This window comes from Macaca fascicularis, chromosome 6 (assembly GCF_037993035.2).
Source record: "Macaca fascicularis isolate 582-1 chromosome 6, T2T-MFA8v1.1".
Lineage (NCBI taxonomy): Eukaryota > Metazoa > Chordata > Mammalia > Primates > Cercopithecidae > Macaca > Macaca fascicularis.
The window spans coordinates 77,614,410-77,640,211 of record NC_088380.1 but is presented as its reverse complement, the minus strand read 5'-3'; the positions used below and the strand labels follow the sequence as shown (position 1 = coordinate 77,640,211).

Below are 25,802 nucleotides of genomic sequence, written 5' to 3'. Positions count from 1 at the left end.
CAGTTTCTCCATTACCCTGCTATTCCTCCTGAAGCAAGCACACACTCCCTTCTGATATTTTTTAGACTCTTTTCCCACTGGTAACAAGTAGCAACATACAACAGAAATAACAAATAAGGGTTGGTTACAAAAGTCTAAAAGGTCATACTAAAACAGAATAACTAAATAAAATTAATGTGGAACCAAAGAGCAGGTTCAAGTACAGAGAATTCACTTTACTCACTAGGAGCGTACCCATGGGCAAGTAATCTCATGTCTCTGAGCTCCCGTTTCCTGATTGATAGAACAACACAGTCGAACCACCTTATGGCTACAGCTTCTTCATCTTAAAATGGGCCACAATGAAAGTTTTTCCAATACTCAGAATACAAATGAGTCTGATATTTCTGACTCCTCCTTGCTCTTTGGGCATGCTTTTTCCCAAAAAGCCTCATCCAAACCCTCCTGTACTCTTTTGATTCCAGATCGGGTGCTCCTTCCTGGGCTCCTGTCCCCCTTCCATTCCCAACCTCTTTCCCACTCACCCTCTACCACAAATAAATATATCAAAAGCCACATGAGTGATATTTAGGAGGCAGGACCATTTAACATTTAAAAACCCAAGATTTAGATTCAGACACACATGTCAATCTGCTTAGCAACTCAGCTTATGACCCTAGGCAAGCTACTTATTCTGTCTTTATCTATATAATGGGGATCATACATGATAATGCCTATTCATACGATAGTTGTAAGGATAAATGAGTAACACACATAAAGACCTTAGCAAGAGCCTGGCACATGCACACATTATAACACCATTATCATGGTGATGGCGGTGACTGCTATAAATCTTATTTTCCTGAAAGATGGCACCGCCTGATTGAAGTGAGATTACTCCCCAGAGGTTTGCAGGGAGAATGAGAGACAGGATGAGTGGTGTGGGAAGCTGTTAATGAAGAGGAGGAGGAAGAGGTGCAGTCCTATTCATTTATCCTTCCTCTTAGCCCTCACCTCACTACTCTTCATTCTTGAGAGAGAAGGGCTGTGATGTCTCAGGGGCCAGCCCAGGAAAGGCATTTCTGCAGCCACCTGACTGCAATGACGCAAGGCCAAGCATGTGAAAGAGAGAAACAGCCTGTAACTTCTAGAATTTACCTTGTTTAGGGAACATTCAGCCCTCCATTTCATTTAATGAGAATCTGCATTCATGATTCATTTAATTCCAGGAATCATTGATAAGTTTTGTTGACTTGTTGACTTCTGGTAATACTGTTTCACATGTAAAATATTATCCTCTGCCTCTGTCTTCTGACATTAATAGACTTATAATAATAATTCCTAGAAATGGCATATTTCCCAAAGGACAGAACAGGAACTGACAGTATTAGGGTTCCACATAAACTACTCTATCTTGTTCTTTTATAGTAGAGAAATACCCTCCACAGAAGCAACATTCAATATTTCACGGAAAATATGGATTTCCCAGACACTGGACATATTGTTTCCTGAAACATTATTTGTGGAAACAGAGACCTACCATTATATTCCAATGTGAATGTCAACCAAAAGCATCTCTGAATGTAAGTTAATGGCAAGTTTATTAAATAGAATCAAAGTAAATCCATCCTCCCAAGAACAATATTAAACTTTTTTCTTTTTTATCTACTTGCCTTTATTCTTAAAATATTACAACTTTTGATGGATAAGAGTCAAAACATTTGCCTAACAAAAATAGTTGAGCAATTTTATAAAAGCTTCACTCCATTCATTCATTCATTCACTCAACTAAAATGTATCAATGTACTGAATAACAGGCAAAGATCTCAAGAAAAGATGATGCAATCTTTGCCCTTCAGATGCTCAATCTACACTGAAACAGATCATTACATGCACATGTCCTGGGCAACATCAAATAGTAAGATCAAATTGGGACAGGTAGGAGCAGACAGTAATTAAGAGAAGATACGACAGAGACTACTGGTTGACCCTCTATATCAATTCTCCCCTTCATTTTATGGTAGGCTCCCTCAACTTTAGCAGGGTGCATGGCTAACCAACTAAAGCTGTTCTGTCCAATATGGTAGCCACTTGCCACATGTGGCTACGGAGCTCTTGAAATGTGGCTAGTCTTACGTGTTGAAATAACAATATTTTAGATCTAGTAGGTTAAATAAACTGGATTAATTTCACCTACCACTTTTGACTTTGTAATATGGTTACTCAAAAATTTTAAATTATGTGGCTTACATTGTATTAATATTGGACAGTGCTAAGCCAAAGACTACATCACTCAGCCTTCCCTGAAGTTAGGCGTGAGTATGCGATGCTTTGGCTAATGAGACTAAATACAGATTGAGTATTCCCTACCCAAAATGCTTGGGGCAAGAAGTGGTTCAGATTTTGAATTTTTTCACATTTTTGGAATATTTTCATATACATAATGAGATATCTTGGGGATAGGACCTAAGTCTAAATATTAAATTTATATTTCATATATGTCTTATATGCATAGCCTAAAGGTAATTGTATTTAACATTTTTAATAATTTTATACATAAAATGAAATTTTGACTGCAACTCATCACTTGAGGTCAGGTGTGGAAATTTCCTCTTGTTGCATTATGTTAGCCCTCAACAAGTTTCAGATTATAGAGCATTTCAGATTTTGGATATTTAGATTAGTCATGCTTAACCTGTATATACAACGTCTGAGTTGGGCTCTTCAAAGGAAGGGATATGCCCACCACAATGTCCTTCTCTGTTCTTACTGGCAAGATGCAGATGAGTGGTGGTGAGCCAGTTGCCACCACACCAACAAGCATAATGTCCTAGTGATGATGGGGCAAGCAAATGGAAGGAATGTGGTCCCCAGGTAGCCTCACAGGTGGGCCACTCTCCTGTCCAGATGAGTAAGTGTACTGCTTACACTTACATAAGAGACACACTCGTGTCTTATTTAAGCCTCTGTTTAAATCTCTTTAAAATAACCTAAACTATACTCTAGGTAATCCAGGAGAGTAGAAAAGAAAGGCTCCTAAAGAGCAGATACTTTTAAGGAGATCTTAAAGAACAGATGTCAGTCAGGGGAAGGAGAGTGGTTATATTGATCCGAAGGGCCAGAAGCAAGATGAAGGGTGTTTGGGGCAGAGGAGACAACAGAGCAAAGGCAGAAAGCCAAGGACCCACAGGATATGTACAGTGAGCTCTCAGACAGGAGCATGAGCTTGGAGATGGGGAGCACAGAAAGGCAGAGAGAGAGAACACCAAGGAATAGGCTGCAAAAGCAGGTCAAATCCTAGAAAGTCTTGAATGGTGGCTGGAGAACCTTGAACTCTTTTGTGTGTAGGAATAAGGAGGTACTGAAGATCCTACCCAAGGAGGGAACAGCCAATTCTCTTTTCAGATGGATCATTCTGGCACCAGTGAAGACAACGGATTTTCAGGAGGCCAAACTGAAGTCAAGGAGAATAGCAGCAATCCAGACACAATATAATCAGGGTCTGATCTGCAGCAATGCAGTACGAAGAGGATGTGACAGAATTAAGCCCTGTGCAACAGGTAAAATCATCCCAGGAAATAAAGAAGAGGGAGACGTAAAAACAGACTTTTGGGTATCTGGCTTAGAGTGCCAACATCCAGGGCAGGGAAGGCAGGAGGAGGAGCCATTTCTGGTATGGCAGGGAAGTGGGGTGCAGTTTCAGACACTGGGTCTAAGATGTCAGCCTTTGTGCCAAATCATGTCATTAACGGCTTCCCCTCACCCAGTGCTTAAGTATGGTACCAGAATCATATCAAAGATGTAGATTTCAAGTGGGCATTTATGTAGTTACCCAGTGACCACAGATATGGACATCCAAACCAAGAGGAAGGGGAGGAGGGGGGAAGGAAAGGAGGGGAAATTAATCAAAATCACAAGAATTTAAAGACACTGCTGAAACTCTCCATGTTCTTCTCAGAAAAAAAAAAAAAAAAAAAAGTGGGAAAATAGAAACGCACAAGACCTCTAGGGGAAATGGAGAATAAAAGAGTTAAAGCTATTTATTACAAGAATTTAAAACTTTTGTTCAAAATGGTTATTAACATCTGCATTAATTTTGTTAGTAATAATAACACATCCCAAGTAGCTTAGAATACTTCATTTTCTCTAGTTCATTATCATGTATTCTGAGGAAGGTTCAGACATATCAAGATATAATCCCATTTAAGTTTTATTCAAAATTAAAATTAGCCAAGGGAGATGGAAATTCATAGTGAGTAATTTCTTATTACTCCGAACTATCAGAGTATGGTATCTTCTCAGGACTTGCATACTCATTTTGGCTATTTTTTAGGAAACAATCTGAGAAGAAATTCCATCACTTCTGAATTTTGAAAAATGCCAGTGATTAGAAACCCTAACAACCTAATTATGTAAATACTTTTTAAAAATACAACCCTGAGAAGTCAGACATAGTACCCACCTGCAGTCCCAGCTACTAGAGAGATGGAGGTAGAAGGATTGCTTGAGCTCAGGAGTGTGAGCTCAGCCTGGGCAAATAGTAAGACCCTATCTCTTAAAAAACAAACAAACAAAAAAAAAAACTTTGATTTTTGTTAATGACCCTAAGCAAGTTGCTTAAATTCTCTGAACTCCAATTTCCACATCTTTAAAACGACCAAATCTGATCTACCTTCCTAACCTCCCAGAATTGTTGAGGATTGAATGAAATGTTAATAGAAGCCCTCTGAAAACTATAAAAAGATATAAAAATTTTATTTCCTTACACAAAAGAAACTCCACAAGACTACTAAAATCCCTTTCTTGTATAGAGACGCAAACTAGTGGATAGAAGGAAAGCAATAGCAATAATTAACCATGATTTCCACAGAAAATCTTCCTCAGCAAAAAACAATCTTTATCAGTGGGGTTTAATACAGATTCCCAGCTCCCACCTGCCAGAGATTCTAATTCAACCGGTCTCAGTGTCCAGGGATTTGTAATTCGAAGACCTCTCCAAGTGGTTCTAATGACTAGCAACAGAAGCTAGCCAGGTTTGTGCAGGGAGGAGACAGTGAAGAGAAAAATAAATGGTAGGCAAAAGAAAAGTAAATGCAAAGGCAGAAAAGCAGGCAGCAATGTATGTTCAAGGAGCTCCTGGGACATCTGTCTGGCAGGAGGCAGGGCCAGAGAGGAATACAGGAGCCAGAGCCTGAAGGGTCATGAGGACTGAAGATTATCAGGGCTAGCGAGCGACTGAAAATGGAAAATGGACATGCTCAGGTTCGCGTTTTAGAAACTTTGCGCTGACAACAGAGTGGAGTATGGATGGTGCTGGGGGAGCAAGCAGGGATGCAAACAGGTACACGAGAGCATGGAAACGAAGACTATAGCCAGGAAATCATCACAGTAACCCAGAGAAACGGTAAAATCTGAAATATAGGTGAACATAGGTGAGGAAGAATTCCACAGAAATTAATTCAGGGTCTGCTACTTTAAATGCTTACCTATAACACAGACTCTCACTAACTGCAGATAATACATCATAGGAGACACAAGAGCTACATACTGAGTGGTCCTAGCAGTGGCACACCTAGCGCATCTGATGCCTAAATAGGTAGGTCATTTAATATTCCCCACCTCTAGATGACAAAGGTATTTCCAGTGATAATCTCAAAATAAAATGCATGGTAATAATGACCAGAAAAGGAATGCAGTGAAAAAAATTTTCTTTTGTTTTGTTTTGTTTTTGTTTTTGAAACAGGGTCTCACCATTTTGCCCAGGCTGGAGTGCAATGGCACAATCTCAGCTCACCACAGCCTTGGCCTCCTGGGCTCAAGCGATCCTCACATCTCAGCCTCCTGAGTAGCTGGGACTACAGGCACACACCACCACACTGAGTTGATTTTTGCATTTTTTGTAAAGATGGAGTTTTGCCATGTTGCCTAAGCTGGTCTCAAACTTCTGTGTTCAAGCGATCTGCCTGCCTACACCTCCCAGAGTGTTAGGATTACAGGCGTGAGCCACTATGCCCAGCTGAAATTTTTACCTTATTGAACTGCATACTGTATATAATTGTGCCAATAAAAAATAAAGCAAATATAAATAAAACTATTAAATGTCTTCCAAAAATATAATGAAGGTAACCACTAAATTGCACTAGTCATCTAATCTTTTCTTCACTTGTTTTTCAGTTTTAAAACTATTTTAAAAATTGAATTTCAGTTTAAAAGATACTCAAATTCAATAAATTATTTGAAGTATAAAATGTTCACTTATGAAACTAAAAATATAACTTACAGCTCTCACTCTGTTTCACTGCTTAACATTTTAAACACAAAAACTCCAAGTGGTCACACAGAATGACAGATTTAAAGTAACCTAAGCTTTGTTTTTGGTCTTTAACATCACTGTGTTACCATTGCTTATTTCAAACCTACCATTTAAATGTACTGCTAAATAATACTATAGAAATCAAACACTTGTTCATGATGTGAATTTTAACTATGCTAAACCTTTGTGAATTTACTCTCAGAACAAATACTTGTAGCATGTGTGGGACTCAACTATATAACTGGGAGCTATCATGAACATAAATTTCATGTCGAATACAACATGTATTAAAGGATAAGTCATTAAAATGTGCAAGTTTGAAGTTTACGTAGATATTAAGATGTAGCAGTGACTGCAACAATTGTTTAGAACTTAAACCAACAGATTTTTTTTCAGGGAGCAGCCACATGAACATGATGATAGTAAAAACCAGCTAACTAAAATCAGTCTTAAAGTGTTTTTAAATTCTTTACAGATAATACACCCCTCATTGTCTGTACCCTGGGAGTGGGAGCAGAGGAGTGTGCCCACTGTCCTTGGGATGCCACTGGAAAATGAAAAGAACCAAGAAGACAGAATCAAGGCCGATAAAGAACAAGTGCAGTGTGGTAGAGCGGAACAACAAAAAAAATCAGGGTAATCTTTGGGAGTGACTGAATGAGAAGAAGTCACCCTCAGTTCAAAATGCAATGCATTTAAAATGCAAACAGACTCCTGGAATGCATTAAACATGCTGGGAACAGAGCATAGGTATCGAGAGGTCAGAATTCTGGGTCAAGAGTATTGTGTCTAGTCTGAAGCTTTTCCTCTAAAAAACAACTATGAACTTGGAGAAGTCATAATTGAACAAGCAAATAGCCAATTAACTCTAGGGGGAAAGTTAAAAAAACAAAAACAAAACCCTGTTTTTCATCCTGGAAATATTTAGGATGACAAACTATGCAAATCAGATCTCCAAACACAGACCGGTATCTAACAGAGATGGTGGTAAGTATAAACAAGGCATTTAGTTTCACTATAAAAACAAATCTGCAAACGTAGAGGCAGGAAAAATTTTAGATCAGTTGAGTGGAATATAACCTCTTCTGGTCTTTTTCATGGTGGACAAGCAGGATTTCCCCTCCAAGCCTTCTATAGAGGCCGCATGGGAAAGTGATGAGAGCAAGGGCTTAGAGCCCCACAAACTAGGGATCAATAAACAGGCTACAAATCCTGCAGCAGGTTGCTTAACCTCTCAGCTCCTTAGTTCCCTTATCTGCAAGGCAGGAATAGTAACATTGTTGCAGGAATTCAAGATAGCAACATGAGGCTCCAAGCACAGTGCCTAACAAGGAAAAGCAATCGATAAATGGCCATCATCCTCTTCGTTATTCATATCAAACTCCAAACTCCAAATAATATAAAGTGATCTTTCTATAGCTGATGAAAATGTCACCAGATACTCCCTATAACACAGCCCTCAAATGCTGCAGGGACTGCTTAGATGGTTGACTAAACCTCGTAGGCTCCATTTATACAACTGTGCAAATACGTTCAGGGGTTTTGCTAATTATGAGAGATCCCTGTCTTCTGTGGTAGGAATACCATGCATCGCCAGCAGACAAGATCCAGATGGGATTTTTAAGAATATATTAAAAGCCATATCCTTCTCAAGGAGGCAACAAAAACTCAAGACTCCAAGACAGTCAGTGTACTTAGGCCCTAAACATTTCTGATATGGTGAAGCAACTAATTTTTTTAAGAGTGTTATTGTTATAAACAAGCATGACTCCAAATCCAGATGAAATGAGAAAAAAAAAAAAAAAGCCTTTCCCCTGCCATTATTTTTCCATTATGCCCTCTAATCCAAGAGAAGAGAGTCTTTTAGTCACCAGGTTTGAAGGATTAGAAAAGACTAGTGCTTGGGGGCACTGAAACTGTCTTTCCTCATGGAAGAGGAAGACAAGCATTTACAAACCATTTAAACGCATATATTTCCACCAATATATGACAGATGTACTTACACAAATCTCTTTGGTGGTAACTCATTTTTCCTGAAAGAGGGATTTGTGGTTAAACAATGCCTTTTCTCAAGTGGCCTAATGCTCTAGCTAAACAATGGAAGAATATAAGAACAGTGTCTTTGTGACCATGAGTACAGAACCAGGGATTCCTACCAGAAGATGGCCACTCATTAGTCCCTCCTTCTACACAACAGCCTCTTTGAGACTTTCTTCCCCTAATTTGAATTGGCTCCACATTTTTCTTACACATTACTAAATGCAGAAGTGCTAAATTAACAAAGAGACTTAGGAACTGGCACAGTACCAACTGATTACACTCCCTGCTTTTCCACACATATATTTACAGCAATAGTAAATCTATGTCATAAATAACTCTCTGCAAATGGAGCTACAGTTTTGGTTTTATATTTAAATATCATTTAAACTTTTGAAAGTGTTTCCAAAGTTAAGTTCTATAACTTCATTTCATCAGCAAACTACCCAGTTTTATCTAAAGGGCTGGTATTGTTCCCATTTCATAGATGAGGAAACTGGAAACGCAAAACACTCATCATCTAAATTAAACTAGATTGAAACTAGATTTAAACTCAAGTTTAATTTTGAGACTCTAAGTAAGAACAACTGTATTTTAGACAAAACTTGCTAATAAATCATCAGCTGGCTGACTCGTAGAGATAATAATTTCTTCTTTTTCATTTAATTTTTTTAAAAATTCTGTTAACATTAATAACACAGAAGAACGTTTGGCTTAAACAGGGTATATGATCATTTGCCCTCCACTAGCTGAAACTTCCTCTGGCACTATAAATATTATATCTCTGCCAAACTGGTAGCTAAGTGGCATTTTGATGTAAGAAGCATGAAAGAACAAGGCCGTTCAACTTTCTTAGAGGCTTTTCACATTGTACATGCAACTATTCATATATTGCTTATAGAATCACAGAAGGTGACAGATGAGGAAACTGAGGACTAGAGTACCAGTAGCATTTATGGGATTATGTCCAGGTACCTGTCTGATCCCTTCAAGAGGAAAGCAGAGAAGAATCAAAGGAAGAGAGCTAACAAAGAGCAGGAGCCCAGATAAGAAATGTCCACCCCAGGCCTAGCTTACCACCCTCTACTCTATTCTAGTGGTCATAACATTTTATGGTACTAATGTCCCATACCTGTCATTTTCAAGAATGCTAGCTATTTCCTGTATGTGCATCTAATTTTAACCATATTCTGGTTTAGACATTCATCTGTGTTAAGAATATAAAAAGCAACACTTACTACAGTATTGACCTTTATAAACCACTGATTGATTCGCGAATACGTATTCATTTTTATACAATTTGATATTTCTAAATAAGAAAATGAAAAAGCATAAATGTGAAAAAGCATACCACTAATTTGAACAGCAAGAATGCCTCTAATGGCATAAATGTCAACCCCCAACACATCTTCTTAAAATCTATTTATAGACTTCAGTTTTACATGGGATACAGTATAGTCATATGCCTTTAAATGTCTAGTGATGTAAGGCTCACTATGCTATGCAGTCCTACATTACAAGCAAAGGAAGACTTCTGGTAGAAGAAACCACTTATTTTTCACTATTAGAACTTATCTATGGTATACTTGTACTCAAACTGCAATAATTCTATATTCAATAAAGAGACTATGGCTGACAATTCACCGACAAAATCAATAAAATAAAAAATTTATAGAAATGGTAAAATGCATATAAACTTATAGTTATGGTGTGCATATATATGTATACATACACACATTTTTTTACTAGCCAAAAATACACTAACCCAAATATCCAAAAACAAACATACGAATGTTCTCAACAGCTGCACAAGTTACTGAGCTAATTACAAATGTCTCTTTGTATACATCTGTGTAATCTTTTAATTTAGAAAAAGATTTCTAATTTGTTTTACTTCAAGATAGCTCATGCTGATTGTTAAAAAAATTATGTGTGTGTGTATATATATTTAATAGAAAATAAAAATCCTCCCTAATCTCTCAAGAGATGATTGAATGAACAATACTTCATGTAAGTTTGGCCTTAGACATGGTACATTTGAAAACCTACTTGGTAAAATCCTACGTGCTAGGGCCATGAAGATCTGCTTACCAGAAAAAGGCATTAGGCTGGACATCAGTCTCCAAAACAGCTGCTCATTCTCTCTTCCCTGTAAGAAGCCTTAGATTTGCATACAAACACTAGCTACAAGCACTGGCTACTCTAAAGAAGGGAAAAAAGGAAAAAGAACTGTGAAAGTATATCAGTGGGGAAATCAACCACATATTTGGAATTCTATAGAAAAAAGTTAACAACAAGAAGAAAACAGGCACCTGGCAGGAAAAAATGTTAAGGAAATTATTGAGACGTGATACACTTCCTGTCAAAACAACACATGAGGTGGTGATTCATTCGATTAGTATTTTCTAAATACTGTGCAATGTTAAGTGCTCCATAAATTCAGTGATATTCAACTGTGGCAGCGAAGGATTTTATATTTTTAATTTTAGGTACTAATCAGTTCAAATCACCCTGCACCCCAAAATAAATAAAGACCAGTATGTACTCAGTGTATTCACAACAGTATTCTTTAACATCACAAAGGCAAAATAATCCACTATAATTTACTTTCCCTAGTTTAGTTTTGGCTTAAGCTGTGGTCTTCAATGTAACTCAAAGTTGTAGGATATGTGGCCCTGGACTAGAGGCCTCTCCTCAAACAATAGAAACATTAGAATCAATTTGCTGTTGACATCTCAAGAACAACATCAAGACCTTTATCAAACATTTCCAGGATTCTATAAAAATTGTTTCAATTCTCAGGTATCTGCACTTATAAAAATACATTCATACACATATAACTAAGTTTTTTTCCATACAAATTTAAGATGTAAAGTCATGGCAAGCATATTGCCACAATAAAACAAATTGGAATATAAAGGAATCGTCCTTTCTGTTTGATAATATTTGAGTTTCCCTCCCACCAAATAACTACAGTAAATATTTATTTATAAGCCCAACTTTGAAAGGGTTTAAAAAAATTATTAGCAGCAAGAAATTATGTGTGTTCAAAAAATAATAGTTTTAAAGCAAGTGCGACAGTCTGTGGTTGCATTCTAACATCTGAAAGATAATCACTCCAATTACACAAATTTTAATTAAAACATCAATTTCTTTTTTTTTTTTTTTTTTTTTTGAGAAGGAGTCTCGCTTTGTCGCCCAGGCTGGAGTGCAGTGGCCGGATCTCAGCTCACTGCAAGCTCCGCCTCCCGGGTTTACGCCATTCTCCTGCCTCAGCCTCCCGAGTAGCTGGGACTACAGGCGCCCACCACCTCGCCCGGCTAGTTTTTTGTATTTTTAGTAGAGACGGGGTTTCACCATATTAGCCAGGATGGTCTCGATCTCCTGACCTCGTGATCCGCCCGTCTCGGCCTCCCAAAGTGCTGGGATTACAGGCTTGAGCCACCACGCCCGGCCAAAACATCAATTTCTTAAATTCACTGGTTTTTATAACATCACTGGAGCAGATGCATATTTACAATATAGACTACAGTTAGAATACCATAACAGGAAAGAAGAAAAAAAAACTAAATAATACTTTGATCTCTATTACACCAGGTATGGCTCCCAGAAAATTGCCTTTGCTCAGGCTGCTGAGAGCACGCTGGCCCACTGCTTCTCCATATCACAGTGTATTTACTGGCTTTTATGGCAGCTAATTTGTCAGCATTGAGAGCTCCTCAAGAGCTACCTCTAAGCTTCTTATCTCTGAACCTCCAGCATGCAGCATATGTCTGCCTTATAGCAATTACTAGCTAAACCCAACTCAATAAAGGCTCAAAAAATCAAATAACACTCCCAAACTCCCTGGAGTGAAAAAGCTTTGGAAAGAACTCCTAGATGATAAGAGGGCTTAGAGCCCCTACACTCAGTAACTAAAATCTCAAATAGAATAAATCCATTGTCCAAATCTCCAATATAATAAAATATCTTTATCTTGAGGCTCTGTGAAAAGTGGAAGGATGTCATGCCTTAAAATACTACCTTTTGGCTGGGCGTGGTGGCTCACGCCTGTAATCCCAGCACTTTGGGAGGCCGAGGCAGACAGATCATGAGGTCGGGAGATCGAGACCATCCTAGCTAACACGGTGAAACCCCGTCTCTACTAAAAATACAAAAAATTAGCCGGGTGTGGTGGTGGGCGCCTGTAGTCCCAGCTACTCGGAAGGCAGAGGCAGGAGAATGGCATGAACCCGGGAGGCGGAGCTTGCAGTGAGCTCAGATGGCACCACTGCGTTCCAGCCTGGGCAACAGAGCGAGACTGTCTCAAAAACAAACAAACAAAACTACCTTTTTAGAAGCACAAGTGTGTTTTCTTTCATACTGCTAGTCAGGAACTACATAAAATACCAGAGGTTTTAGAGATTTGCTATCTCTTTTTGAGGAAAAAAGTGTGAGACTAAACAGAAGGAAAATCCGTAGGTTTCTTGAGAGAAAGAGGAGAGGTAGAGAAAGATGGGAGCAGGGATAGGGGTAGGGAGAGAGGGGATGGAACCATTATAAAAGTTCTTATTTTAGCTAAAAACTGATATTTATCAAAAATGCCACACATTTCAGAGCATATTCTCCACCCAGACTCAGTGGGGTTAGGTACATTAAGTTCAATATGTTAAAATGAAATTAATACCCATTTTCATTCATCCTAAAATTCTATTAAAGATAATTATTCGATTATTACTGGCTGATTCCACCTCACTGCTCATGAAGTATTCTGACAACAATAACATGAGCTGCCATGACAGGGCAATCTCAAAGTATCTGCAATCATTTCTCCCCATAAAGATGCAACGCTGAAGTACCATCTTCAAACTCAACTTCCTGAACAATCTAGATGTTGCCAGTCAAGTGTCTGAAAGCACTCTGGGAGCCAAGCATGATGCTCATAATGTGAGGGAGGCTTAAGACACCATCCTTACCTCCATAGAAACATAGAACTTGAGAGATGGAACACAGCATGGAGGTGGTCTGACCCTGGCCCCTTAGGTTTCAGATGAGGTCACCAGAGCCCAGAAAGGTGATATGACCCACCCGATATATCAGTGGCAATGCTAAGACTTCAACCCAAATCTACTTGTGGTCCAACCTTTGCTACATTCAGACTGACAATCTTCTTAAAACCTTCCTCTTGCACACACTCTACTATCCTACCATGATGAATGGTGTGAACCACTAGCGATCACTTTCAACTCACACTAAAGAGACTGTCTTTCAATTAACTGAACTCCAAACATCTCTCTACTTCTAATTTCTTCTGCTGCTGCCCACAAAGGTGCAACACAGCTCGCGAAGATAAACCTTCCTACCATAAATGCAAAAGAGGAAAAAACTTACCCTTTATTTTTAATACTAAAAAACCCTCGAGAAACCAATATGCAAATTACTGTTAGCATTCCTATCAAGATGTAGTTTCTTTAAACTGTTCGTGGTAAAGGTGAATTTTCTCTAGCTCAGCCCTATCATTGTGAGACAAGCATGCCAAGTGAGAAGTTAATTTGGGACTTTCTGTAGATATGAAGAAGATAACCTAGAGGGTTCATTTTTATTGTAACAACGTACGTTATCTATAGGTGAAATCTTAAGCACCTTTTTATTAACACTAAAACATTTTTACAAGAAGACTAAAAATCAAAGGACATAAGACCTTTGTCTCATAATAAACAAATTTCTATCCAAGTTGGAACCTTTCTAACTAAACATCAAGGAGTCATTGATACTGTTTTATTGTCAATGAGCAAGATATCAATATTTCTGGTGATCAAACGAGAGAAGAAACAATATACATGTATTTTACATAACAGCTACATGTGTCAGGAAACATAGAACTTAAGAGAAATACTTATATTTCACTCCCCCTTAAGAATCCATCGGTTAAAACCCTATTAAAGCATTGGCAATGGGTTTTGTGCATTGTTCTTTATCTCCGAGAATAGGAATGGCCAGCTGAATCCTGCTTTGTCTCTAGGGGCTGTGATAACTGCTATAAAAGCAACTTCCAGAAATCCATTCCTGAAAAGTTTTTGACAAGTTGCAAAGTTGACAACTCCATGAAAGACAACATTTATGTTAGATGAGCTGATTCTTATTCCTAAATGTGGGTTTCTGATAATAAACAAAAAAGGAGACAGGTTATTCCACAGAGTGATAAACCCGGACTTTAATTTCCCTACTACACTACCACATCCAAATTCCACCTCCATCAAGCTTTATAAATAGCAAATGAAATCACTACCTCAAGAAATCATCACAGTTCATAGAAACAACCAAAGTCCTTCTGTTTGGAAAAGATACTGATTCTTAGAGATATGAAGAGATTACTTTCAATGAGCTCAAGACTAAAGCCAGGTGTCCTGATTCCTAGGTGTGTGCTATTTTCCACTCATACATAAATGGTAAAAAGAATGGCTTGTTTGCTTTTTTTATTATTTTTTTTTATTTTTTATTTTTTATTTTTTTGAGATGGAGCTTCACTCTTGTTGCCCAGGCTGGAGTGCAATGGCGCGATCTCGGCTCACTCGCAACCTCTGCCCCCCAGGTTCAAGAGATTCTCCTGCCTCAGCCTCCCGAGTAGCTGGGACTACAGGCGTGTGCCACCAAACCCAGCTAATTTTGTATTTTTAGTAGAGACAGGGTTTCTCCATGTTGGTCAGACTGGTCTCAAACTCTCTACCTCAGGTGATCCGCCTGCTTCGACCTCCCAAAGTGCTGGGATTACAAGCGTGAGCCACTGCGCCTGGCCCATGAGTGGCTTTCTTTTTACCCTCCTCCCTGGCCCTTTGCAAGAACAAACATGAGGGAGTCATGCTCTTTAGAATTGTATCAGGCAGTCTAAAGGCCTAAATAACCTAAGGTTTTCTAAAAATCTAAGGATACTAAAATTTTTATTTCAACTTATTTTTAAAGCCAGAATGTCAAGAAAGGGATAGGTTGACTTGGGGCTGGTGATAGAGTGTAGAAGACTGATAAAGAAGTGAGAATTCCTCCATGTCTATTTGTATTTTGTCTCTTTTTAGAAGGTAATGATTTTTCAATTAAAGAGGAGAGAAAGAACATCTCTAACTGGGAAAGTCCATTGTAAGAGAGCATCAGGCTGGTCTGAATCAGTTCCAGGCTGCTGGACATGCCAGGATAGTAAAGAATCTGATGAGATTTCCTAACCATAATCCATCAGGAACTGTGGACAATGGCAGAGGGATTCGATACAGGAGACAAGCGCATGTCATTCTGACCTTCAAAACGGCAGATTCTACAAATTATAGACAGAAGGCATTTCATGTTGATCCTAGATTAAGATTCTAGAGCAGATTATTAAAACTGTGGTGTATGAGGACCTCGAAGAAAAAGTAGTGGCTTTTTGGAGCCAGTGTGTGCTCCCAAAGAATAAGTCACTTGAGAATAACCCCATTTTATTATGTGGTGATAATTTACTAGACTGGTAGACAAAGAGATATAATAGACACGATATATATCTTTATGAGGAGATGGGGGATTAAGAACCAGATGCTGGTACAAATAAGTAGTAATTAGTTGAACAAGTCTACTTGAAAATGATAAACATCAACCTGAACTGAAGTTTGCATAGACACATCAAATAGCTCTGCCCTAGATTTCAGCCTAAATAACAGTTTTATTATTTCCCTAGGCATTGAATAAATGTATATCAAACCTATGGATAACTTGAAACTAAAAGGGGTAGTGAATATGAAAAAAAATGTATAAACACTCTAAAAGACTAGGAAAAAATGGTCAAATACAGGAAAATAAATTCAAGAGAGATAAATATTAAGATTATTCCTAAGACTAAAAACCCAAATGCACAAGTCCATGAATGAGGAGATATGGCGCCATAGCAACATATGTAAAAAGAAACTAACTTTGAGATGACTATGAACATGGAAACTCAATAGTATGGTTAAGAAATACTTTTAGGCCAGGCACGGTGGCTCATGCCTGTAGATCATGCCAGGTAGATCACCTGAGGTCAGGAGTTCGAGACCAGCCTGGCCAACATGGTGAAACTCTGTCTCTACTAAAAATACAAAAATTAGCTGGGCATGGCGGCACGCACCCCTAATCCCAGCTATTTGGGAAGCTGAGACAGGAGAATCGCTTGAATCCAGGAGGCGGAGGTTGCAGTGAGCTGAGATCACACCACTGCACTCCAGCCTGGGTGATGGAATGAGACTCTGTCTCAAAAAAAAAAAAAAAAAAAAAAATTTAAAGCTATTGTTTATTGAGGAGTTATTCTATCTTAGGTTCAGTGCTAAACACTTTATATAAACTATCTTATTGAGTCCTTTTTACAATCTTATGAGAGAAATAGACAAAAACTGAGGCTAAAAGTTTAGGTGACTTGGCCAAGACAAGCTAGAAGCAGCATGCCATGAGTCTCCCCAAGTCTCTCTGACCTGCAGCTGCTAATCTTAACCATGAGCTATCACTCCTTCCCTAGAAGAAAGGGGGCCAGATCTGTGTTCTACACCAGAGGTCCCCAACTCCTGGGGCCACAGACCAGTACAGGTCCATGGCCTGTTAGGAACCAGGTCACACAGCAGGAGTTGAGCAGTAGGCAAGGGAGTGAAGCTTCATCTGTATTTACAGCCGCACCCTATCGTTCACATTACTGCCTGAGCTCCACCTCCTGTCAGAGCAGTGGCAGCATTAGATTCTCATAGGAACGCGAACACTATTGTGAACTGCGCATGCAAGGGATCTAGGTTGTGGGCTTCTTATGAGACTCTAATGCCTGATGATCTGTCACTGTCTCCCATCAACCCCAGATGGGACCATCTAGTTGCAGGAAAACAAGCTCGGGGCTCCCATTGATTCTACATTATGGTGAGTTGCATAATTATTTCATTATATAAAATGTACAATAAACATAATGCACTTGAATCATCCTGAAACCATCCCCCTCACCCAAGTCCATTGAAAAATTGTGTTCTACAACACCAATTCCTGGTGCCAAAAAGGTTGGGAACTGCTGCTCTACACTGTCAGATAGCATCTGGAAGAATTACATTTTAAAAAGAAAATAGCGAATTGGAATATGTCCAACATTCAGGTTTGTGAAAGGATTCAAAATCATGTCACTTAACAAGGGCTGAAGAAATAGATTTTTATTTTCCAACCTCAATAAAAGAAGACTTGAAGACAGGATATATAATTAATTTTTTATGGCCTGGCGCGGTGGCTCAAGCCTGTAATCCCAGCACTTTGGGAGGCCAAGATGGGCAGATCACGAGGTCAGGAGATCGAGACCATCCTGGCTAACACGGTGAAACCCCGTCTCTACTAAAAAATACAAAAATCTAGCCAGGCAAGGTGGCGGGCGCCTGTAGTCCCAGCTACTCAGGAGGCTGAGGTAGGAGAATGGTGTAAACCCGGGAGGTGGAGCTTGCAGTGAGCCGAGATCCAGCCACTGCACTCCAGCCTGGGTGACAGAGCCAGACTCTGTCTCAAAAAAAAAAAAAAAAAAAGGAATGGCCTCCACACAGCAGAAATATGACAAACTTAGGATGAGGGAGAATTGTTTTTAAAAGCCTAAGCTTTCCAAATAGATGGATTATCTTTATGGCCATGAGGTCCTCATCACTGAAGGTATTCAAGGACAGACTGGTCAACCATTTGGAGATAGGCCATGCAGGGGAACTGTGCACCTTCTGGAGACTAGAGAAAAACTTTTAGGCTTCTTTCAATCCAAAGACTCAGATTTTAATCAAGAATTTCATTCATTTCCCCATGCAGGTTGATACAATTTCCTGAGAGGTCCATGAGGTCTCCCATTTACATCTGTGAAGGACTGTCTACTTCCTGAGTAAACTTTGCCCTTCTCCCCCTGCATCCCAGTGTTTTCCAACACAATTCACATCAGATACCCAGTAGTCCTTGCAGTGGTGCTGTAAACAAGGACTTGGGATGACAGTTAGCAAAATAACTAAATAACCAACCAACATGTGTATATTCTGCTTTAAGCACCCTACAAAGTAGCCTAAATCAGGGTCCCTGTCATTAATGGGCTACAGTCATGATGTAAAGTTGAGACTTATATACAGGAACACACAAAGAACCCAGGGGCAGGAGGTAAGAAATGAGAGAGTGATAGGAGTTCAGAAGGGAAAGCAGCACAGTTGCTACTAAGTTAGTTGAAGGTTACAGAGAGAAAGTGGTTTAAGCTGGGCTTTGAGGAATGCAACACATGTTGGCGAGGGAGAAAAAGGGGCCCACCATGAAAAAGTCAAAGAAGTTAGAAACACACGTGTTCCATAGGCAGTTACTAGTACTGGCTAACAGAACTGGAGAGTTCACAAGGGGGAAACAGCAGGGGACAGTTGACACACCACCAATAGCAGAAAAGTAACACCATGAGAAATAGCAGGTGTTACCCTTTCCCTAGGCACTGTGCGATGTAGGAAGCCAGAAACACCTAAAGATTAGGAAAGTAGCTATCAAACCCAGCTGTACGTTAGAATCGCCTCTTTAGAAAATGATGCTAGGTCCACTTGAGAGATTCTGAACCCAGGTGGTTCCAGTGAACAACAGGGCTTGAAATCCTGGGTTAGAGGCTCAACGTAAAGAACCCATAGTCAGTCTCATTAATCACTGAACATCCCCTACCTTTCAGAACTCTAACACCTGATCATACAGCAAACCAGGAGGCTGGTGAAGCAAGAAAAGGAGAAGCACTGTTGACAAAGAACCAGTGACAATGTACAGACAATAAATCAGGGTCTTAGTGGGAAAAGACAAAAATATAAGCCCCCAAGGGACTTTGTCTGAACCATCCAACCCAATGAAAACCTCTTGCTTTTCACCATACTTAGAAGTCCTTCATGAGACTTCTTTGCCTGATAGAAATTATTTTTATCATAAAATTAAACCATCCACTTGTCTTTCCTCTTTCCAGAACTGTACCACCCCTCTTCTACATGAGGGGTTCTTCAGAAGAAGAGGACTAGGGCAGCCATATGGCCCACACAAAGGATCTGGACTTGCATGTCTGAAATCTCTTTGGACTAAATCCAGGAAGATAAGTCCAAGTCATTTCACCCTGATGACTGGTAATCAAGGAGAGATAAAGTAATAAGAGTGACAGCTCATCATCTATTCAAATGCCTGTTGCAGGCACAATGCTAACCTTGTAGACAGTACATTTCTAGTAGTGTTGACCAAGACAAGTAAAGCAAATTGACTAATACATCACATTCAAATTCTACTCATCACGACCGAGTAGAATGTTAAAAAATGGGTTGCTTTTAGAGACCATCCAGTCTAATCCTTTCCATTTTACTGAATGAGGAAACTGGGACCAGAAAGGGTTCCAGAAGGAATACTCACTCAAGGTCATAAAACTGAAAAGCCAGAGGACTCCATCCCTTCATCCAACTCCCAGCCTAGGGCAATTTCTCCTGGGGTCACACTGACATCTCACTGCCTTCTGAAAGCTGAAAAACCTGCTACTCCTTTCATTCTTTTTAAATGGTTATTTTCCATTTGCTATAACTACAATCATCACTTACTCTCTGTCAGGCACTACCAGGAGGGTTCTCTGTAAATTAAATCACGGAGTCCTCACAACAGTTGAAGCAGGTTACTATCATTATCCGCATTTTACAAATGGAAAAACCTGAGGTAGAGAGAGGTCACATAGCCAGGGCAAAGCTGGGGCTATTTAACCCAAACAGTCTGGCACCAAAGTCCACATTCTAAACCACTTCGTGAGAATTTATGAAATATAATTTCTTGAATTATAAAATGATAGAAGAAAAGGAGTAAGCCTTAAACACAAAGGGCATGGTCACTAGTGTTTGATAATGGATTGAAGAGTTAAACCATAAATGTCATTAATAGATGCAATATATACTTCATCTATTTATTAAAGGAATGCATATATATATATATTTGAAGCATATTAACATTTCAAGTGTATATTTTTTAAAGGCACAATGATCATGTGCACAGCCATCACACAAAGCTTGTAACTTGAAATAGGCAGAATGTTATTTCCCTGCTGGTTTTGGAAGGATCTCTTCTGAACAGGCTACTATGGAAAGCAAAGCCACCACTGCCGATTTCTGCCTGTTGGTCCTCATTCATAGATACGTTTTCATCTGCTCTTAAGAGAACATCACCTATATGTTAACTTTCTACAGAAATCAAACCTCGAGTTATTTATAATTGAGGCAAAGATTAAACCAAAACAAGAGAAAACACCTCTGAAAATTAAAATACATTTTTATACAAGTGTTCAAAACCAACATCACTGGAACAAATGCCCACTATTCAATTATATACTTTTTTGCTTTCTCTCATTAAAAAATGATGTCAGATCTCATTATCTTGGTTATCCAAGAGAAGAAGTCCAGGAGCAATAATGTTACAAATAAGCAAATTACTATTGTGCCTAAGATCAAATTTCAAAGGAAAAATGGAAGTCAATTAAGAAGATGCACTATCGCATAAAAAAAAAAAATAAGTTACATGACTTATTTTGCCAGCCAAATGTCTTTAATTTTTTTTTGAGACAGGGTCTTGCTCTGTCACCTAGACTGGAACGTAGTGGCACCATCTCAGCTCACTTCAGCCTCAACTTGCCCAACTCAAGCTGTCCTCCCCCATTCAGCCTCCCAAGTAGCTGGGACTATAGGCACACACCACACACCACCATGCCTGGCTAGTTTTTGTATTTTTTGTAGAGACAGGGTTTTGCCATGTTGCCCAGGCTGGTCTTGAACTCCTGGGCTCAAGCAATCCTCCCATCTCAGCCTCCCCAAGTGTTGGGGTTATGGGTGTGAGCCATCACTCCCACCCTGGCCAGCCAAATGTCTTAATGTGGAGTGTGCAAAATTCTACTCTGAAAATGCAAAAGACCCTAAAAACTCTAAAGCCAGAAAAGTGTCACCTTCAACATGGAATCCAAAGATCAGAGAATCAAAGCAAAGAGCAGTCCTGGGCACATAGTAAGCCTTCAACAAATATTAGTTGAATGAATGTAAATGAAGAACATGTTCAGAAAGAGAGCCCCATAATAGAGATTGTCAAAATGGCAAAACAGTAGAGTGACACTGTTTTGGGCTTCTGAGAACTTCCAATACCATGATAATAACAAAAGAACTAAGGGTCACAGAGACTGGACAAAATGATAGAGTGTCATCCAATCAGAGCAAAATGTTCTGTGATACAGGACCTGACCTACACTTCTTAAGCAAGAAAAATATCTCAAAGCCCCGCTTTGCCTAAGTAAGAGATGTGGACTCAAGCTGGACAGGGTGGCATATTTACAGCACAACTTTAGCATGGCAGAATTCCCTGAATTTGGTGCACTTCAAATGTAACACTGTTTTTACATCCTCAGTAGGAGTTGCCCAGGTTGACCCACCTCTTCATAACAAATATTTAAGGTTCTGGGTGGGGGCCAGGGGCAGGGGGGAATCCCAGAGCTACTCTGCTTCACTAAAAGCAACATAAATACAAATGCAATTACACAAAACCCACCCAAACCAGATCTGTCATATCTGATTAGTGAATAAAAGCATAATAAAAATTATAGTCAGCCTAGGTAATTTAGGTGACTTTTCCAACATTTATATCATGAATTTTTTTTGAGGCTTTTCCAACATTTATATCATGAATCTTTTTTTCTTGGAATTCAGCCCTTGGTCATAAACTGGCAGGACTTGTTGGAGCTTGGGTACCAATATAGTGGTGTACAGAATGTTTAATATAAAAGTAATAGTATGTGCTGCAATTTGTTTCAATACCTACTTAGAACACATAGTCTTTTCTCACAGGGCATACTAAAGGAGGTCATGTATCAGAGCTCACCTGAAATTCCTGCCCAATTTAAGTCTTAGCCACAAGTGCAGTTTCTTATAACACAATAAGAAAAGATTCCAAACATGATTAAAAAAAAAAAAAGCATGAAACCCACCCAAGTGAGTCTCCTGAGACATCTCATAGAAACTTAGTTATTAACTACTATTTTCTTCTGTATGTTTAAGCGTTTATAAACTGCTTAAAAAACAATTGGGTACTTCAGAGGAAAGTCTAATGACACGCCTGTTATACAACCTGTTCTTAGCTGGCCAGATTGTGTGGTTTTGATAAGGAAAAAAAAAAGAAACAGTCAAAAGCAGAACAAACACTGATTCTCTGTTCACCATTCTCCCCTTACCCAAGACATTCATCTGAGTCACACTATAGCTAGCTCTGTGCCTCAGTTTCCCTAACCATTAGCTATAATATCTGATGCTAGCCAAATTCCTATTTGATCAAAGTTAATCAGCACAATAATCACATACAAAGTCCACATCAGACATTACATTGAAATACTATGTTGTATTAAAAATTCCAAAGGGTTTTGCAGATTCATCTCTTTTCTCCAAATATTCCAAAGGGGTTACTTTGGACTATTAATCAAGATTAGGCAAATACCCATGTGCTTTAAGAATGTGTAACTAAAAACCCAGGACAGATCTGGAGAAACCTTCCCAGGTTTCCCAGAAGTTACCACTCTGCTTGGATTGTCATGTACAAAGTAGATGCCACAGAACCTAACAAGGGCAGGTCCTTGATTTGTTTTTGCAGCGAAAACAGGATTTCACTTACCCCTGACAGCTTCAGGGCTTAGGAACACGAGATAACAACGCTTCAGAAAGCCAGGGTCCCCATGGAATCCCAAATGATCAGTTCTTTATAAACGAATATTAAAGACCTTACTTTCTTTGGTATTTTGCCCAATTGGTGTGGTCCGTGGTGAACCTCTACAACTCCTGGTGTGGGGAGATTTGTGGAGACGCAGGCCGGGGTCTAGGCGGGAGAAGCTGCTCAAACACAGATGTTACCACTGTTTCTCGGCCCACCCAGTCAACCAATGCGGGGACGCTGTGGGCCTCTAGAGATGGATTCTTTCTTAGAAATCTAACTGGTCTCTGGGAAACCAGAGCTGGGTTTCCAGGGCCGCCTGAGCACCCAGTTTCCATACAGCCCTCGACCCAAATGGTGCCTTCTTGGCCAAACACCCGCCTGTCATTCGGAAACCCTAAGCACGGGAAGGCTGTGGCACCACCACATACACCCCGGGTATTTAAGGGGAAACAAATGCATAAAATAAGCGTAAGGAGTCCCACATAATTCTGACCGCCTTTCCCAACCAAGGTAACTATAAATGCCTTTTGAAACACAGCAAATGCTTCCACACGAGTAAGTGGTAGTGCGTGTGTCCTGAGCTTGCGCTCCGTCTGCATTCTGCGGTCCTGGCCCTGCCAAGCACCCTCCGCCCCGGAGCAGAAGCATGGATGGGAAGGACGGACACCAACTCTCGACGCTCTCCCTTCTCCACCGCAGGAGCGCTGTTTATTTCCCTGGCTCCCGAAGGACACTGGCTGGGCTTTCATCCGCCCAGCCCCCAGCTCTCAGTGCGCCCGAGCGACCCCGCGCTCCGCAGCTGCCGCCGCCGCCGCACGAGGCTGCACCGCTCTCTCCACTTGTTGCCGCTCCCAGGAGAGCGAGAGGCGGCGCCCAGCCCTCGCGCCGCAACGCCTGCAGAGCTCCCGGGTCACCTCTGCTGACTCTCGCATCCCTGGAGAAAGTGGCCCTGCGGATGCGAACTCAGGTGGGCAAACTTTTCCACCCAGAGCTGCAGGGAAACGCAGACCATGGAGCCCCAAAGAGCATTTACCTGCAGCGATGGCCCCACAGCCTCCAGAGCCCAGGCGAGGCGCTGCCCCCGTGCCCTGCCCGAGGGCGCCTCGGAACGCGCCCCCCGCCAGCCGCCGCCCGGAGTCCGGAAGGCTCTACCCGGCGATGCCAACGCCTGGCGGCGGCAGGACTGAAGCCAGGCTTTAGGGGGTGGAGCTGCGGCCGCGCGCCCGGGCCGGGCTGGCTGCGCCCTCAGCGGGTGACGCCCCCGCCCCCCCCGCGCCTCCCCCCTGCCACTGGATCCCCGCCTGCCCACCTCCCGGCCCGGCTCGCGGCGGCCGCATCACATGGCGAGGCCCGCCCGCCTGCCTCGCCCGACACCGGCTCCAGGAGGAAACCTGAAGCTGCCCCGACCGCGCTGTCTCCGCCAGCCCCCTCCCGCTGCGGGGCGGCGGCCGGTGGCCTCGGCTTCCCTCCCCCGGCCCGGAGCTCTGAGGCACGGAGGCTGGCGCGGACCTGCCGGGCCACAGGAGGGCCAGTTGCGCCCCGGGCGCCTCCACGCCTCGGCGCCTCCCAAGGAAGGCGCTGGGCTGCCGGCTCGCAAAAGGAGTTGTGCCAGGCCCAAGGGAGGCTCAGGGTGTTCCCAGCCAAAAGCCACCACACCCGTGACATAATACGGCCCAGGTCTATTACAATAGGAAATATTATTTTTAAAAACGGCATTTGCCCTCTATTTGAAGCTCATGTTCCCCGGCCGAGCTTTGCAAGCTGCGATTCCCTTCGCGTTTATCCACGCAAGTGGCTGCAAGTCTTAATTCAAAAACGTATGAAAACCATAACCACTTTTACAATGAACAGCAATGTGAAGGGGACTCCCTTATCCTCCAAAGCGGTTTTCCTCTTAGATGTGATGACAACCCCAAGAGCAGAAGCCAAGCCTCTTCATCAGTCAGGCTTTCATCATACAGACTTAAGACCATTGTTACAGCTTTAAAGGTACAATTACCGATCTGAGTCTTCTGTGGCAGGAAGTGTTGTAGTTAAGACTATTTGTAAGGAAATTAGTATTGAAATATAAAGTTTCTAATAAAATTTATAAAATCACCTTGAGTCTCTGCTTTGTTTTTCCTTTTAAGACTGGCTACCCACAGAACCATAACAAAGGTGTGGCCCGAGGAAGCTGGCCACCAAGATACCAAGCCAGAAAGGAGCCCAGTTCCCAGGCTGCCACCACTTCTCTTGGGCCTGGGCCTTTTCTGTCTCCCTTCCAGCCGCCACCTTCCCCAGCCCACCTTGCTGATAGGAATGCTGAGAAAGGCTGAGATTAGTAAGAGAAGACCATCGTGTGTCTGAATGGCCTTAGCCCTGTTCCAAGGCAAAGTCTACAATTCCTCCTTGGGAAAAGGGCCCCAACGTTGGCATTACGCTGCTGACCTGGGCTGTCATCCCAGCTGATTCCACCGCTCAGCCCCACAGAGCTGTGAATTCAAGGCCTGGCCTCAGGCGCTGCCACAAAAAAAAAAAAAAAAAAAAAAAAAAAAAAGAGTTCCTGCTCATTGTCAAGGTACACAAGATAAAAATAAAAGCAGTAGCCGGGCGGCGTGGCTCAAGCCTGTAATCCCAGCACTTTGGGAGGCCGAGACGGGCGGATCACGAGGTCAGGAGATCGACACCATCCTGGCTAACACGGTGAAACCCCCGTCTCTACTAAAAAAACTTAAAAAACTAGCCGGGTGAGTTGGCGGGCGCCTGTAGTCCCAGTTACTCGGGAGGCTGAGGCAGGAGAATGGCGTAAACC

The 25,802-nt window shown here is 41.1% G+C and overlaps 1 protein-coding gene across 3 annotated transcripts in view; it reads right to left on the bottom strand.

The window, feature by feature from the left end:
* ARHGEF28 (Rho guanine nucleotide exchange factor 28) overlaps positions 1-24,196 on the bottom strand; it is a 311,888-nt gene extending 287,692 nt beyond the window's left edge. For all 3 annotated transcript variants that reach the window (XM_015451604.4, XM_005557142.5, XM_005557143.5), the window contains exon 1: positions 24,045-24,196. The gene's annotated coding sequence lies outside the window, so the exon portion shown is untranslated. The remainder of the gene's footprint in view (positions 1-24,044) is intronic.
* Positions 24,197-25,802: the final 1,606 nt, after the last annotated feature.